The 15,266-nt window shown below is 47.1% G+C and overlaps 1 long non-coding RNA gene across 1 annotated transcript in view; it reads left to right on the forward strand.

Annotated features, from left to right (window-relative positions):
* The window catches only part of LOC141180639 (uncharacterized), a 63,895-nt gene that overhangs the window by 28,167 nt on the left and 20,462 nt on the right, over positions 1-15,266 (forward strand). Inside the window, exon 3 of the long non-coding RNA XR_012256291.1 lies at positions 12,951-13,058. This is a non-coding gene — a long non-coding RNA (uncharacterized lncRNA). The remainder of the gene's footprint in view (positions 1-12,950; positions 13,059-15,266) is intronic.

Genomic DNA, 15,266 nt, shown 5'->3' on the forward strand with positions numbered 1-15,266 from the left:
CCACTGCTCCTGGGGCCGGGCTTACCCTGGAGTGGCGTGACTAAGCAACTAACTGGTTTTCACTAGAGCCTCTGTTGGCGAGGATAGTCTTGGCCACAGGTATTCGCCAGGTACCACTCCTGATCTCTGCAGGACAAAGCAGGGTTAAATTCCTGCAGAGACCGGCCACGCCCCCTAAGGCCAAATGGAAAACACCATGCTGTTGCAGCTGTGCAGAGGAGAGCTGCAAGAGGCGAACCTCAGCGAGCCGACCTGATGGGAGGAGACGCCGAACGCTGACGATGGAGAGTAGGACGACGCTGAGGAGGCACGTGAGTTACTGCTGTGACAGCACCCCCCTGACGCCCCACTGTTCTTTAGGCCAACCCGACGGAGAAACTGCTCAAAAATCGCAGGGGGGAAGAGGGGGGAGAACGATGTTGTCGGCAGGCTCCCAAGACCTTTCCTCAGGACCGAAACCCCTCCAATCAACTAGACAAGCAGGTGTGGAGAAATGCTGCACAGTGAAAATGGTTTAAAATGTAGAAGTGTCTATTTTTATCAATTAACAAAATACAAAGTGAATGAACACAATACATCATCAAAGCATCAATTCTTCTGGATGCACTTACACAGTTTTGAAGGAACTCGACAGGGAGATTGTTCCGAACATCTTGGAGATCTAACCACAGATCCTATGTAGGCTTTCGCAAAACCTTCTGTCTCTTCATGTAATCCCAGACAAACTTGATGTTGAGATCAGGGCTCTGTGGGGACATATCATCACTTCCAGGACTCCTTTTTCTTCTTTATGCCATTTACAGTTCTTAATGACATTGGCTGTATATTTGTGGTCGTTTTGCTGCTGCAGAATAATGTTGGAGGCAATCAGACGCCTCCCTGATGGAATTGTATGATGGAGTCCTTAATGCTGAAAAATACAGGCAGATCATAATAATAAATAATAATCTACTATATAATTGTCTTATCCCGTCTGTCTGTCCAGGAAATCCCACGTCGCTCATTGGTCTGGCAGCGGCCAATCAGCGCCGCGGGATTTCAGAAAAAAGATGGCGGCCGTTAGCGGGACAGAGCTCAGCGGCGTTGCAGCCGGGAGATGAGCGCCGCGAGGCGCTCATCTCCCGGCCGGTACCAGCAGAAGGACCCCGACCGCCGGACCCATCTGCGGGACGGAGATGCAGCCGGGAGATGAGCGGCGCGAGGCGCTCATGTCCCGGCCGGTAGCAGCGGAAGGACCGCCGGCGTCGCTGACCTCCATGCAGAAGAGAGGAACGGTGAGCGGCACTGCGGGTCGGGATACTTCTGCTGCGAGCACCCGCTCATGTCCCGGGTTCTCGCAGCGGAAGTAGCCGAACAGGCAGCGCCGCTTCCTGGTCCTCACCAAGACGATTCGATGATTGGTCGGGTCCGAAGACCGCGACCAATCACTGATCGTAGCGCAAAAGTTAAATACCGCTGTGCTGATTGGTCGCGGACGCTGCGCGCGACCAATCACCGATTTGGGCGCCAAATTTAAATATCGGCCGCGACCAATCAGCACAGTAGTGGTTAACTTTAGCCGCAAGATCAGTGATTGGTCGCGGGCCAAGACCGCGACCAATCACTGATTTGTGCGGCACATTTAAATAGCGGCCGCGACCAATTAGATGTCAGCGCCGCTCCCCGGTCCTCTCTTCACACCCTAGCCGCTGATGTCCCCACAGTATCCGCATGGTGTTACAAAGATCCGGACATTTGTGTTAAAAATTGCTGATTGGTCGCTGGAGCTGCCCGCGACCAATTACCGATTTGGGCGCCAAATTTAAATATCGGCCGCGACCAATCAGCACAGCGGTGTTTAAATCTGGAGCCAAGATCGGTGATTGGTCGTGTAGCACCCCGAGGGCTCGGCTGCTACAGGGGTATTGCACCTCAAACCAGAGGTGTGGTATTCCACTCCCGGGTAAGGATGGAGTGTGGACCAGGACTCGGTAGGCTGCATGCACCACATACACCCCATTTCCGAGGGACAGCCCAACGGTGCTCCCACTAGACAGAAGTGCAGGCACGACAGCATCTGTCCCTGGCTGGAGTGGGGGGGGGGGGGGAGTGCACCCAGTGGTGTAGGAGCAGATAGGGGTGGGTCTCTGGGCATAGGTAGGGGCCCATTGGTTGCTAGTCACCTGGGCTCGGGTGTTAGAAGGAGGTATATAAGGTGGGCACCATCTTAGGACAGTAGTGAGTTGAGTCAGAGGGGAAGACAGGAAGCAGAGCCTCTGCATGGGCTCTGCTCCGCAGGCTGGCCTTGTCCGGAGGCTGGAGCCTGAGAGAGAGAGAAAGGAGAAGGAACAGAAAGGACAGTAAGCAAGGAACAGGAACACAGAGAAAGGCCCAGAGACATGAGTGAAGTAGGAACCTTAAGAACCCACGAGATAACGGGTGAAGGGTTGGCAGAGCAGGGTACCGGAACCCAAATTGGTGGAGGCGACTAATCCTCAGCCAAAACCGGAGGTTGTGACCACATCTTGGTGCGACCCCTCACTACATCCACCAGGAAAGCATACCACATAGGGTCAGGGAAACCGGAGAGAGTTTTCGCCAACAGAAGGCCCGAGGAAGCTGGACAAAGGTGGGTCACTGGTGGGGACGGCCAGAGAAGGGAAGAGAAGGGAGTTCTGTGCCACACTCTGGAATTGCCTGGGAGTTGACCGAGTCCCTCACCTGGTGGACGCAGCACGGCTTGGGCAGTCATCGCCTGCAGCATTGACACGAATAACAACTGTGAGTAAAGCATTGGAAACTGCAACCGCACGTCTCTGTGTTTCATCGCCGCACCAGCACCATTAGTACTGGGACGCTCGCACCATCACTCCCATCATCTCGCACACTAACTGCCCTGGGGCTGCACTCTTCCCGTGGGGAGTCACACTACCTAAGCTGCGTATACCATCAGCCCCAGCGGTCTGCCTTGCAGCGGCGGTCCCCACTGACCGCAATCCACGGGTGGCGTAGTCGGACACTTATTATAACACCAATAGACTGCCACTGGTTTGACCACCCTGGGCACGGACCGGGTCACCGCCACACGGAGACTACAACCCCCAGCGATCCGGCTCCGGGTATCCCCTGCACAGCGCAGGCCCAGGGGGCGAGTCAGTCGCGTCCGATATTTAAATTTGGCGCCCAAATCGGTGATTGGTCGCGGGCAGCGCCAGCGACCAATCAGCGATTTTTAACACAAATGTCCGGACCTTTGTAACACCATGCGGATACTGTGGGGACATCAGCGGCTAGGGTGTGAAGGGAGGACCAGGGAGCGGCGCTGCCTGTGCGGATAGTTCCGCTGCGAGAACCAGGGACATGAGCGGGCGCTCGCAGCAGAAGTATCCTGACCCGCAGAGCCGCTCCCCGGTCCTCCCTTCTCACCCTAGCCGCTGATGTCCCCACAGTATCAGCATGGTGTTACAAAGGTCCGGACATTTGTGTTAAAAATCGCTGATTGGTCGCTGGCGCTGCCCGCGACCAATCACCGACTTGGGCGCCAAATTTAAATATCGGCCGCGACCAATCACCGATCTTGGCTCCACATTTAAACACCGCTGTACTGATTGGTCGCGGACGCTATTTAAATGTGGCGCCAAAATCGTTGATTGGTCGCGCCCAGCGTCGGCGACCAATCAGCACAGCGGTGTTTAAACGTGGAGCCAATATCAGCGATTTTTAACACAAATGTCTGGACCTTTGTAACACCATGCGGATACTGTGGGGACATCAGCGGCTAGGGTGTGAAGGGAAGACCGGGGAGCGGCGCTGCGGGTCGGGATACTTCTGCTGCGAGCAGTCGCTCATGTCCCGGGTCCTCGCAGTGGAAGTAGCCGCACAGGCAGCGGCGCTCCCCGGTCCTCACTAATACGATTCCGCTCCCCGCTCCTCACCAATACGATTCGCTGATTGGTCACGTGCGGAGAGCGCGACCAATCAGCGAGCTTGGCGCCAAATTTAAACAACGCTCTGCTGACTGATCGCGGTCGCTGGCCGAGATCAATCAGCAGTATTGGCGCAAAATTTAAACAACGCTCTGCTGATTGGTCGCCGGCCGCGACCAGTCAGCAGTATTGTCGCCAAATTTAAACACCTCTTTGCTGATTGGTCGCGGTCGCGACTAATCAGCGATTTTGGTGCCAAATTTAAACACGCTCTCCATTCCTCACTAACACTTTTCGCCGATTGGTCGCGGCCGCCGCCTGCGACCAATCACCGATATTGTCGCCAAATTTAAACACCGCTTTGCTGATTGGTCGCGGTTGCCTAACGCGACCAATCAGCGATTTGGGCGCCAAATTTAAACGCCGCTCTGCTAATTGCTCCCCGTCGGCCGCATACCTATTCTAGAATACCCGATGCGTTTGAATCGGGCCACCATCTAGTAATAATAATAAACAGGCAATGGAAGAAAAGTGCACACTACAAATGTGAATAAAGGATGCGCAGCCCTGGAGACATAACTCATGGTAATAATAATATAACAATATTTTTGATAGGGGTGACATGCAGGTATATGTATACATGTGCTGCATTATTGTGTATTAGCATGGTCATAATTTTCATGATATGAAGGGGATAAACACATATATGTATACTAGATGGTGGCCCGATTCGAACGCATCGGGTATTCTAGAATAGGTATGCGGCCGACGGGGCACAATTAGCAGAGCGGCGTTTAAATTTGGCGCCCAAATCGCTGATTGATCGCGTTAGGCCGCGACCAATCATCAGAGCGTTGTTTAAATTTTGCGCCAATGCTGCTGATTGATCTCAGCCAGCGACCGCGATCAATCAGCAGAGCGTTGTTTAAATTTGGCGCCAAGCTCGCTGATTGGTCGCGGCTGGCGTCCGCGACCAATTAGCACAGCAGTGTTTAAATGTGGCGGCAAGATCGGTGATTGGTCGCGGCCGCTATTTAAATGTGGCGCCCAAATCGGTGATTGGTCGCGGGCAGCGTCCGCGACCAATCAGCACAGCGGTATTTAACTTTTGCGCTAAGATCAGTGATTGGTCGGGTCCGAAGACCGTGACCAATCATCGAATCGTCTTGGTGAGGACCGGGGAGCGGCGCTGCCTGTGCGGCTACTTCCGCTGCGAGAACCCGGGACATGAGCGGGCGCTCGCAGCAGAAGTATCCCGACCCGCAGCGCCGCTCCTCGGTCCTCCCTTCCGCATGGATGTCAGCGACGCCGGCGGTCCTTCCGCTGCTACCGGCCGGGACATGAGCGCCTCCCGCCGCTCATCTCCCGGCTGCATCTCCGTCCCGCAGATGGGTCCGACGGTCGGGGTCCTTCTGCTGGTACCGGCCGGGAGATGAGCGCCTCGCGGCGCTCATCTCCCGGCTGCAACGCCGCTGAGCTCCGTCCCGCAGATGAGCCGCTAACGGCTGCCATTTTTTTTTCTGAAATCCCGCGGCGCTGATTGGCTGCCGGACCAATGAGCAACGCGGGATTTCCTGGACAGATAGACAGACAGACAGACAGACAGACGGGATAAGACAATTATATAGTAGATATTGTTCTATTGATATTACCATGAATTATGTCTCCACGGCTGCGCGTCCTTTATTCACATAGCGATTTGCACTGTGCACTTTTTCTTCCATTGCCTGTTATCATTATTTTTTTTTAATAAATGAAGATTCATTTCATTAATATGTGTTGTAGCCTATGTACATAAACACAATCATACATGCGCACAAACACACACGTCACTCACCATCCCTCTGCTCGGCTCCTGTCATCCAACTCCTCTCCGGTGCAGCAGTGCAAGGCGCACTGCCTGACGTCACAGGGCCGTGTCTCCTAGCTATGACGCGGCCGGTCCAGCACACAAGAAAGTTTACAGGTGCAGTGCTGGCCCGGCCGAAAGAAGAAGCAGGGGCCCTGCGCAGCTGCTGGGGGAGTGGCACGCCTCCCCCTTCCTCGCCGTCCAGCTCGCCCCTACCCACCGGGATATGTGCGCCACATCAGCTGCGCACACATTATAATGAGGGCGATCTGGCCAAGGGCCCCTCCGGAGCTCCGGACCCCGGGCGGTAGCCCAGATTGCCTTCATTATAATGCGCCTATGATAGAGGCCACTATCTCCTTAGCTTGCTGGTGGTACTTTTCTGCAGGAATCAGCTTGGCTCCAACCAGCCTGAAATATTTTCAGTGAATTATGGCACGACGCCATGGTATTAGCACTGCCCCCAGTACCAGTAGCGAAGCCATCCACAATTTCCTTCTCAGGAATTTTATTTGGTAGAATGAGTAGCTGGCCAAATACATTTGTTTTTCATAAAGGAGCTGAAGATACTGAGTGGCAAGTTTCTTCAGTATGTTAGACCGGAGATTACGTAAGGGAATATATCAGGAGAGATTACACTGTGTTCCAAATTATTATGCAAATAATATTTTCTCAGATTTTCCCAAATTACCTATATGAATTGCAGTCATTGTAATTTTCCAGTCAAATAACTATTAGAGTACAATTGAAAGGTTTTTGTACAAACTGCCTATGATAACAGTATATTTTTAAAAAAAAATAAAACACTCAAACTGCACTCAAAATGCATGTTCCAAATTATTATGCATAGCAGAGTTTTCAACCTTGCAACCTTTTCATTTTAATAAAGAACAAAAAAAATGGTCATTTTTTAAATTATAAGCATTAGCAGGTTATTACAAACTGAAATCAAACAGTTTTCAACTCAAAACTTTATTCTAGGTGAAAGGAGCTTCTGAACTCTCTCATTCATTGAATTTGTCAGGTTTTGGATGGTTTCTGCTTCAATTGTTTTGCATGAGGACAGAATACCCTCCCAGAGCTGTTGCTTAGATGTGAACTGCCTCCCACCATCATAGACACTCCTTTTGATGATACTCCAGAGGTTCTCAATGGGGTTGAGGTCAGGGGAGCATGGGGGCCACACCATAAGTTTGTCCCCTTTTATGCCCATAGCAGCCAGAGATGCAGATGTGTTATGTGCAGCATGAGACGGGGCAATATCATGCATGAAATGATCTCGATGGTCCAGATGGATGGAGTGGAGGATGGCTGGTTGATGGACACCCCATGCAAACACGGCTACGGCGCCAACAAGGAGGAGGTGGAGTAATGTTTTGGACTGGAATCATGGGGAGAGAGATTGTCGGCCCTTTTAGGATCCCTGAAGGGGTAAAGATGAACTCCATAATGTATGTTGAGTTTCTCAAACAGTACTTCCTGCCATGGTTCAAGAAGAAGAACCGTGCATTCCGCAGCAAGATCATTTTCATGCATGATAATGCCCCGTCTCATGCTGCACATAACACATCTGCATCTCTGGCTGCTGTGGGCATAAAAGGGGACAAACTTATGGTGTGGCCCCCATGCTCCCCTGACCTCAACCCCATTGAGAACCTCTGGAGCATCATCAAAAGGAGTGTCTATGATGGCGGGAGGCAGTTCACATCTAAGCAACAGCTCTGGGAGGGTATTCTGTCCTCATGCAAAACAATTGAAGCAGAAACCATCCAAAACCTGACAAATTCAATGAATGAGAGAGTTCAGAAGCTCCTTTCGAACAAGGGGTCCTATGTGCAAATGTAACATCACCTAGAATAAAGTTTTGAGTTGAAAACTGTTTGATTTTAGTTTGTAATAACCTGCTAATGCTTATAATTTCAAAAATGACCATTTTTTTGTTCTTTATTAAAATGAAAAGGTTTAAAATTCTGCTGTGCATAATAATTTGGAACATGCATTTTGAGTGCAGTTCGAGTGTTTTATTTTTTAAAAAATATACTGTTATCATAGGCAGTTTGTACAAAAACCTTTCAATTGTACTCTAATAGTTATTTGACTGGAAAATTACAATGACTGCAATTCATATACAGTACAGACCAAAAGTTTGGACACACCTTCTCATTTAAAGATTTTTCTGTATTTTCATAACTATGAAAATTGTACATTCACACTGAAGGCATCAAAACTATGAATTAACACATGTGGAATTATATACTTAACAAAAAAGTGTGAAACAACTGAAAATATGTCTTATATTAGGTTCTTCAAAGTAGCCACCTTTTGCTTTGATGACTGCTTTGCACACTCTTGGCATTCTCTTGATGAGCTTCAAGAGGTAGTCACCGGAAATGGTCTTCCAACAATCTTGAAGGAGTTCCCAGAGATGCTTAGCACTTGTTGGCCCTTTTGCCTTCACTCTGCGGTCCAGCTCACCCCAAACCATCTCGATTGGGTTCAGGTCTGGTGACTGTGGAGGCCAGGTCATCTGGCGTAGCACCCCATCACTCTCCTTCTTGGTCAAATAGCCCTTACACAGCCTGGAGGTGTGTTTGGGGTCATTGTCCTGTTGAAAAATAAATGATGGTCCAACTAAAAGCAAACCGGATGGAATAGCATGCCGCTGCAAGATGCTGTGGTAGCCATGCTGGCTCAGTATGCCTTCAATTTTGAATAAATCCCCAACAGTGTCACCAGCAAAGCCCCCCCACACCATCACACCTCCTCCTCCATGCTTCACGGTGGGAACCAGGCATGTAGAATCCATCCGTTCACCTTTTCTTCGTCGCACAAAGACACGATGGTTGGAACCAAAGATCTCAAATTTGGACTCATCAGACCAAAGCACAGATTTCCACTGGTCTAATGTCCATTCCTTGTGTTCTTTAGCCCAAACAAGTCTCTTCTGCTTGTTGCTTGTCCTTAGCAGTGGTTTCATAGCAGCTATTTTACCATGAAGGCCTGCTGCACAAAGTCTCGTCTTAACAGTTGTTGTAGAGATGTGTCTGCTGCTAGAACTCTGTGTGGCATTGACCTGGTCTCTAATCTGAACTGCTGTTAACCTGCGATTTCTGAGGCTGGTGACTTGGATAAACTTATCCTCAGAAGCAGAGGTGACTCTTGGTCTTCCTTTCCTGGGGAGGTCCTCATGTGAGCCAGTTTCTTTGTAGCGCTTGATGGTTTTTGCAACTGCACTTGGGAACACTTTCAAAGTTTGCCCAATTTTTTCGGACTGACTGACCTTCATTTCTTAAAGTAATGATGGCCACTCGTTTTTCTTTACTTAGCTGCTTTTTCTTGCAATAATACAAATTCTAACAGTCTATTCAGTAGGACTATCAGCTGTGTATCCACCTGACTTCTGCACAACACAACTGATGGTCCCAACCCCATTTATAAGGCAAGAAATCCCACTTATTAAACCTGACAGGGCACACCTGTGAAGTGAAAACCATTTCCGGTGACTACCTCTTGAAGCTCATCAAGAGAATGCCAAGAGTGTGCAAAGCAGTCATCAAAGCAAAAGGTGGCTACTTTGAGGAACCTAGAATATAAGACATATTTTCAGTTGTTTCACACTTTTTTGTTAAGTATATAATTCCACTTGTGTTAATTCATAGTTTTGATGCCTTCAGTGTGAATGTACAATTTTCATAGTCATGAGCATACAGAAAAATCTTTAACTGAGAAGGTGTGTCCAAACTTTTGGTCTGTACTGTAGGTAATTTGGGAAAATCTGAGAAAATATTATTTGCATAATTATTTGGAACACAGTGTAGTTCAGAGATGTACGGAGGAGAAAGGTTGTGGATGGCTTTGTAGGTCAGTGTTAGTAGTTTGAACTGGTTATGCTGGGCAATTGGGAGCCAGTGAAGGGATCTTATAGATTGCAATCTTATAGATTGCTGGAGCCAGTCCACAGTAAAAAAAAAAAAAGCAGCCATAGAGTGTCTGGGAACCTTCACACAGACTTTTATTAGCCAGGGCTGCTTCTCAGAAGGGTTGGACATGCCCACCAGAGAATCAGAGACTCCTCCGGTGGGCCCTGGCTTCTCCTTCTGAATAGTTCATAGTGCAAACCTTACAGCTGCTATGGGGCTCTTGAGCGAGAGAGAAAGGTGGACCCTCAGAGAATCAAATCCTCTGGTGGGCCCAATGTTCTTCAGTCTCACACTGCTTCACGGTGAGAGTTGTATTTCACCACAGCCATATTCTTTAGCTCTGTGAAAGGACTGGTATAGAGGGAAACCGTATCTACTCCAGCTGTCATTTCTCCCAGGAAGTCCTCTAATGCAGCTTGTTGCATAAGCAATGGCAGCCCGTCCAACATCAGCTACCACTTCTGGGTGGTGCTTCAACATACAAAGATCTTTCTTTGTGGCTTGAATTTCATGACTACAGAGTTGGGCAATGGCCTGATCTGCAATGCGTTTTGAGAAATAACGTGCATAAGCACGTCCAATCCACAGTAAAAAAAAGCAGCCATAGAGTGTCCGGAAACCTTCACACATACTTTTCTTAGCCAGGGCTGCTTCTAGGAGAGAGTTGTATTTCACCACATCCATATTCTTTAGGTCAGATGAAAGGACTGGAATACAGGGAAACCTTATCCACTCCGGTTGTCATTTCTCCACCACCAGGTTCCGGACATTGTCACACACGACCATGTCTGGCTGCATGTTCAGCGGTGAAAGCCACAGATCTGCCTGCTGTGTTACAGCTTTCAACAACTCTGCAGCGGTGTGTGGTTTGTCACCTAAGCATAAGCATATTATCTTTGGCACAGCCTGTTGCCGCTTGGCCAAGGAAGTGCTGCAGTGCTTCCAGCTTGTGACTGATCATTTTGGAAATGGAGGCCGAACAGGAGGAGGATGAGAAGGAGGAGGTGCAGGAGCTGAACAATGTGATTACATTGAGGTTGTATTGTCGAGTCTGTTTTTTATTAGTGATGAGTGAGCATGCTCGCTACTGCTCGGTGCTCGCCCGAGCATCTCACTGCTCGAGATGCTCGGCGCTCGCCAAGTATTCCCGGGGTTGCTCGGGTCCCCTCCCTGCATGTTTGGCGCTCTTTAGAGCGCCAATCAACATGCAGGGATTGCCTGCCACTCATTGTAATGCCGCAGCCATGGTGGTTGTGGCATTACAGTGGTTGGATGGCCGCACAGGGTCATCAGGTCTATATCAGACCTGGCGCCGCTGTGCTCGTCACAGTCACTCCGGAGTCAGGCAGAGTAGGGAGAGGTGCTGCTGCTTCAGGGAGAGATTTGCTTGTGTATTAGGTAGTGTAGGGAGAAAAACCGTACATTACACTTATCCATCTTAACAAACAGTCATTTTGAGCACTGACTAATCCATATGCAGAGATATCAGGCAGGCAGTGTACATAGGCTGGCAGGCAGTGTATATAGCAGACTGCAGTGCATATAGCACAAGAGGCTCCATTCCAATTCTGCCTTCTGCTGCTGTTAGATATTTCTATACAAAGGCCCAGGTCTCAGGGGCCAGGAATACTTTTTTTTTTTAAATCCTCATTATTTGCTTAAAAAGCAATCCAGAGAACACCATTTTTTTCTGCGCCATTTGCTTGTTGGCACTGCAGAATACAGTCAGGTCCTTTCCATATTACAGCGCTAGAAATCCAGCTAGTTAAAACCGTGTTTTCTCCGTCACATGGATCACATATACGTATTCAGAAAATACTGCCATTTTTGGCCTCCATTCCAATTTTTTTTCACTGTGTCAGCAAAGTTTTTGACACCAGTTTGCTGTTCAAACTAGTTACCTACAGGCCAGGTATTTAAAACTTTGTTTTCTCCGTCACACGGATCACATATACGTTGTCAGAAAACACTGCCATTTCTGGACTCCATTAAAAATTTCCTTCAGTGTGTCAGTGAAGCAATTCACACCAGTTTGCTGTTCAAACTAGTTACCTACAGGCCAGGTATTTAAAACTCTGTTTTCTCCGTCACACGGATCACATATACAGTACAGACCAAAAGTTTGGACACACTTTCTCATTTAAAGATTTTTATGTATTTTCATGACTTTGAAAATTGTCTTTTGTGTCTACTCACAGATAACTTGAGACTGTCTTTGATCATCCTGGAGCTGATCATTGGCTGTACCTTTGCCATTATGGCTATTCTTCGATCCATTTTAAACCATTGGAGATCATTTTAGCTGAACAGCCTATCATTGTCTGCACTTCTTTAGAAGTTTTACCCTCTCCAATCAACTTTTTAATCAAAGTACTCTGTTCTTCTGAACAATGTCTAGAACAACCCATATTTCTTCTCAGGCTTTCAAGGAGAAATGCATGTACAACAAGTGCTGGCTTCATCCTTAAATAAGGGCCAACTGATTCACACCTTTTCTTCACAGAATGATTGACCTCACTAATTGAACTCCACACTGCTATTATTTTGAACACACCCCCTTTCAATTATTCAAATACACAGACTCAAAAACATGCAGATCATGAATGCTGAGTCTGTTGGTTTTCTTAGAATCTATTGCACCAACTGGTAAATTGTTTGATATGTGGTAATATAATTTATATCAAAAACAGTGATTAATCTGGTTAGTCATATTAAACTGCTATTATTTTGAACAGTATGTATAATGAATGGAGGGATGGATGCAGGGCAGGGACTAAGACTATGTGCACACATTCAGGATTTCCAGCAGAAAATTCTACTGCAAATCCTAATGTGTTGGCAGGAAAAACGTTGCATAAAATACGCTTTTTTGCTGTGCTTTTAAAAGGCGATTTTGTTGCAGATTTTTCTCCACTCATTGGAATGGGTGAAATATGCTGCAAGAATTGACATTATGCAGATTTGAATCTGCTGCAAATCTGTAAGGAAAAAATAGGCAGCGTGTGCATGACTTCAGGATTCTCATTCAATTTGCTGGTACAGTAAAATGATGCGTATTTGATGCAACATGTGCACATAGCCTTGAAATTAGTTGGGGGAATGTTAGACACTGACTAATATTTATTTATTGGGCTTCGAAAATTATAGTTAATGTGGGGTGGGGGGCACAGAGCTAGATTACTTATCAGTTTATATTTTTAAGGAGCAATGTGATGGAGACGTTTGTGTGTGTGTGTATATATATACATATGATATATGTGACCTTATTATTTTCAGGGCTGCGGTGATCAGTGTGACAAGACGCGTCGTGGGTGGAAGATGTCGACATGAAGGTCTGACCAGATTGAGAAGAAACAACAGAAAATGGCTCTAATCAGACGAGATGTAAGTATTTATTCTGATGTGTATGACTTGGAGTAATACTGTTCTTTGTAAAATTCCTTAGGCCACTTCTCACATTTGTGTGAAATGTCTGTGAGCTGCCAGATTTTTTTATTGGTTGGCACATGGACTCAGGGTTTCATAGATCCATTCACTTATCAGTAAAAATCATGGATCCGAGAATGAGGTCTGCGAGACTCGGGGCATGTCCTGTTTCTGATCTGATTTTGAAGATCAGAATAGGACTTACTCAGTGGGTCTGTGTGCTGTTCGAGAGAAAAAGAAAATTGAGCAGCACACTGATACAGAAATGTAGCCTTACTATATACAGCACCGTCCCTTATTGTATAGTGTACTCCCTTATTATGTATAGCACAGTCATTAAAGGAGTATTCCCATCTCTAAGTTCCTATCCTAATATGTAGTAAGTGTAGTAATATTAGCAAATGGCCACACACATAGTGACTGTTAGTCAGCTGTTAGTGGTCGTAACTAGTGATGAGCGAGCTCGCTCAGTTAACCCTTTCACCGAGCACGCTCGGATACTGACCGAGAATTTTCGGAGTGCTCAACAACTATGTTCGAGTCGCTACGGCTGCATGTGTCGCGGCTGTTACACAGCTGCAACACATGCAGGGATTGCCTGTTTGTTAGGCAATCCCTGCATCTTATTATGTATAGCACCGTCCCTTACATAGCATATTCTTGTTAGTTTTGATAATCACTGCGCCCTCTCTTTATCACATGGTTCTCACTTGTTAGATATATAATGACTGCTGATGAAGCAGCATCTGACCAGGAGACCAGTCCATCATCCGCCTCCATTAGAAAAAAAGCTTTCCCATGCTCCATCAGCCGTCATTTTAATTTATTTCTAACAAGAGTGAACGCAATGAAATAAGGACAGGGCACCAAAATATTGAGAATTTGACATGTAAAGGACAAGAGAGGACACTATATAAAATTATATTACGTGTATATAGCTTTGTCACCACAAAAGGATGGGGGCCCAGACACATTTCTTAAACAGGGGCCCCAACCTTTTAGTTTCCGCCCTTGGACGGTGGTATATACAGTTAGGTCCATATATATTTGGACAGAGACAACATTTTTCTAATTTTGGTTCTAGACATTACCACAGTAAATTTTAAACAAAACAATTCAGATGCAGTTGAAGTTCAGACTTTCAGCTTTCATTTAAGGGTATCCACATTAAAATTGGATGAAGGGTTTAGGAGTTTCAGCTCTTTAACATGTACCACCCTGTTTTTAAAGGGACCAAAAGTAATTGGACAATTGACTCCAAGGCTATTTCATGGACAGGTGTGAGCAATCCCTTTATGTCATTCTCAATTAAGCAGATAAAAGGCTTGGAGTTGATTTGAGCTGTGGTGCTTGCATTTGGAAGGTTTTTCTGTGAAGTAAACATGCGGTCAAAGGAGCTCTCCATGCAGGTGAAACAAGCCATGCTTAAGCTGCAAAAACAGAAAAAACCCATCCGAGAAATTGCTACAATATTAGGAGTGGCAAAATCTACAGTTTGGTACATCCTGAGAAAGAAAGAAAGCACTGGTGAACTCATCAATGCAAAAAGACCTGGGCGCCCACGGAAGACAACAGTGGTGGATGATTGCAGAATAATCTCCATGGTGAAGAGAAACCCCTTCACAACAGCCAACCAAGTGAACAACACTCTCCAGGAGGTAGGCGTATCAATATCCAAATCTACCATAAAGAGAAGACTGCATGAAAGTAAATACAGAGGGTTCACTGCACGGTGCAAGCCACTCATAAGAATCAAGAATAAAAAGGCTAGACTGGACTTTGCTAAAAAACATCTAAAACAGCCAGCACAGTTCTGGAAGAACATTCTTTGGACAGATGAAACCAAGATCAACCTCTACCAGAATGATGGAAAGAGAAAAGTATGGCGAAGGCGTGGTACAGCTCATGATCCAAAGCATACCACATCATCTATAAAACACGGCGGAGGCAGTGTGATGGCTTGGGCATACATGGCTGCCAGTGGCACTGGGTCACTAGTGTTTATTGATGATGTGACACAGGACAGAAGCAGCCGAATGAATTCTGATGTATTCAGAGCCATACTGTGTGCTCAGATCCACCCAAATGCAGCCAAACTGATTGGTCGTCGTTTCATACTACAGATGGACAATGACCCAAAACATAAAGCCAAAGCAACCCAGGAGT

The sequence above is a fragment of the Phyllobates terribilis genome, unplaced genomic scaffold (genome assembly GCF_046119375.1).
Source record: "Phyllobates terribilis strain yellow unplaced genomic scaffold, ASM4611937v1 Scaffold_34__1_contigs__length_13252353, whole genome shotgun sequence".
NCBI classification, from domain to species: Eukaryota; Metazoa; Chordata; class Amphibia; order Anura; family Dendrobatidae; genus Phyllobates; species Phyllobates terribilis.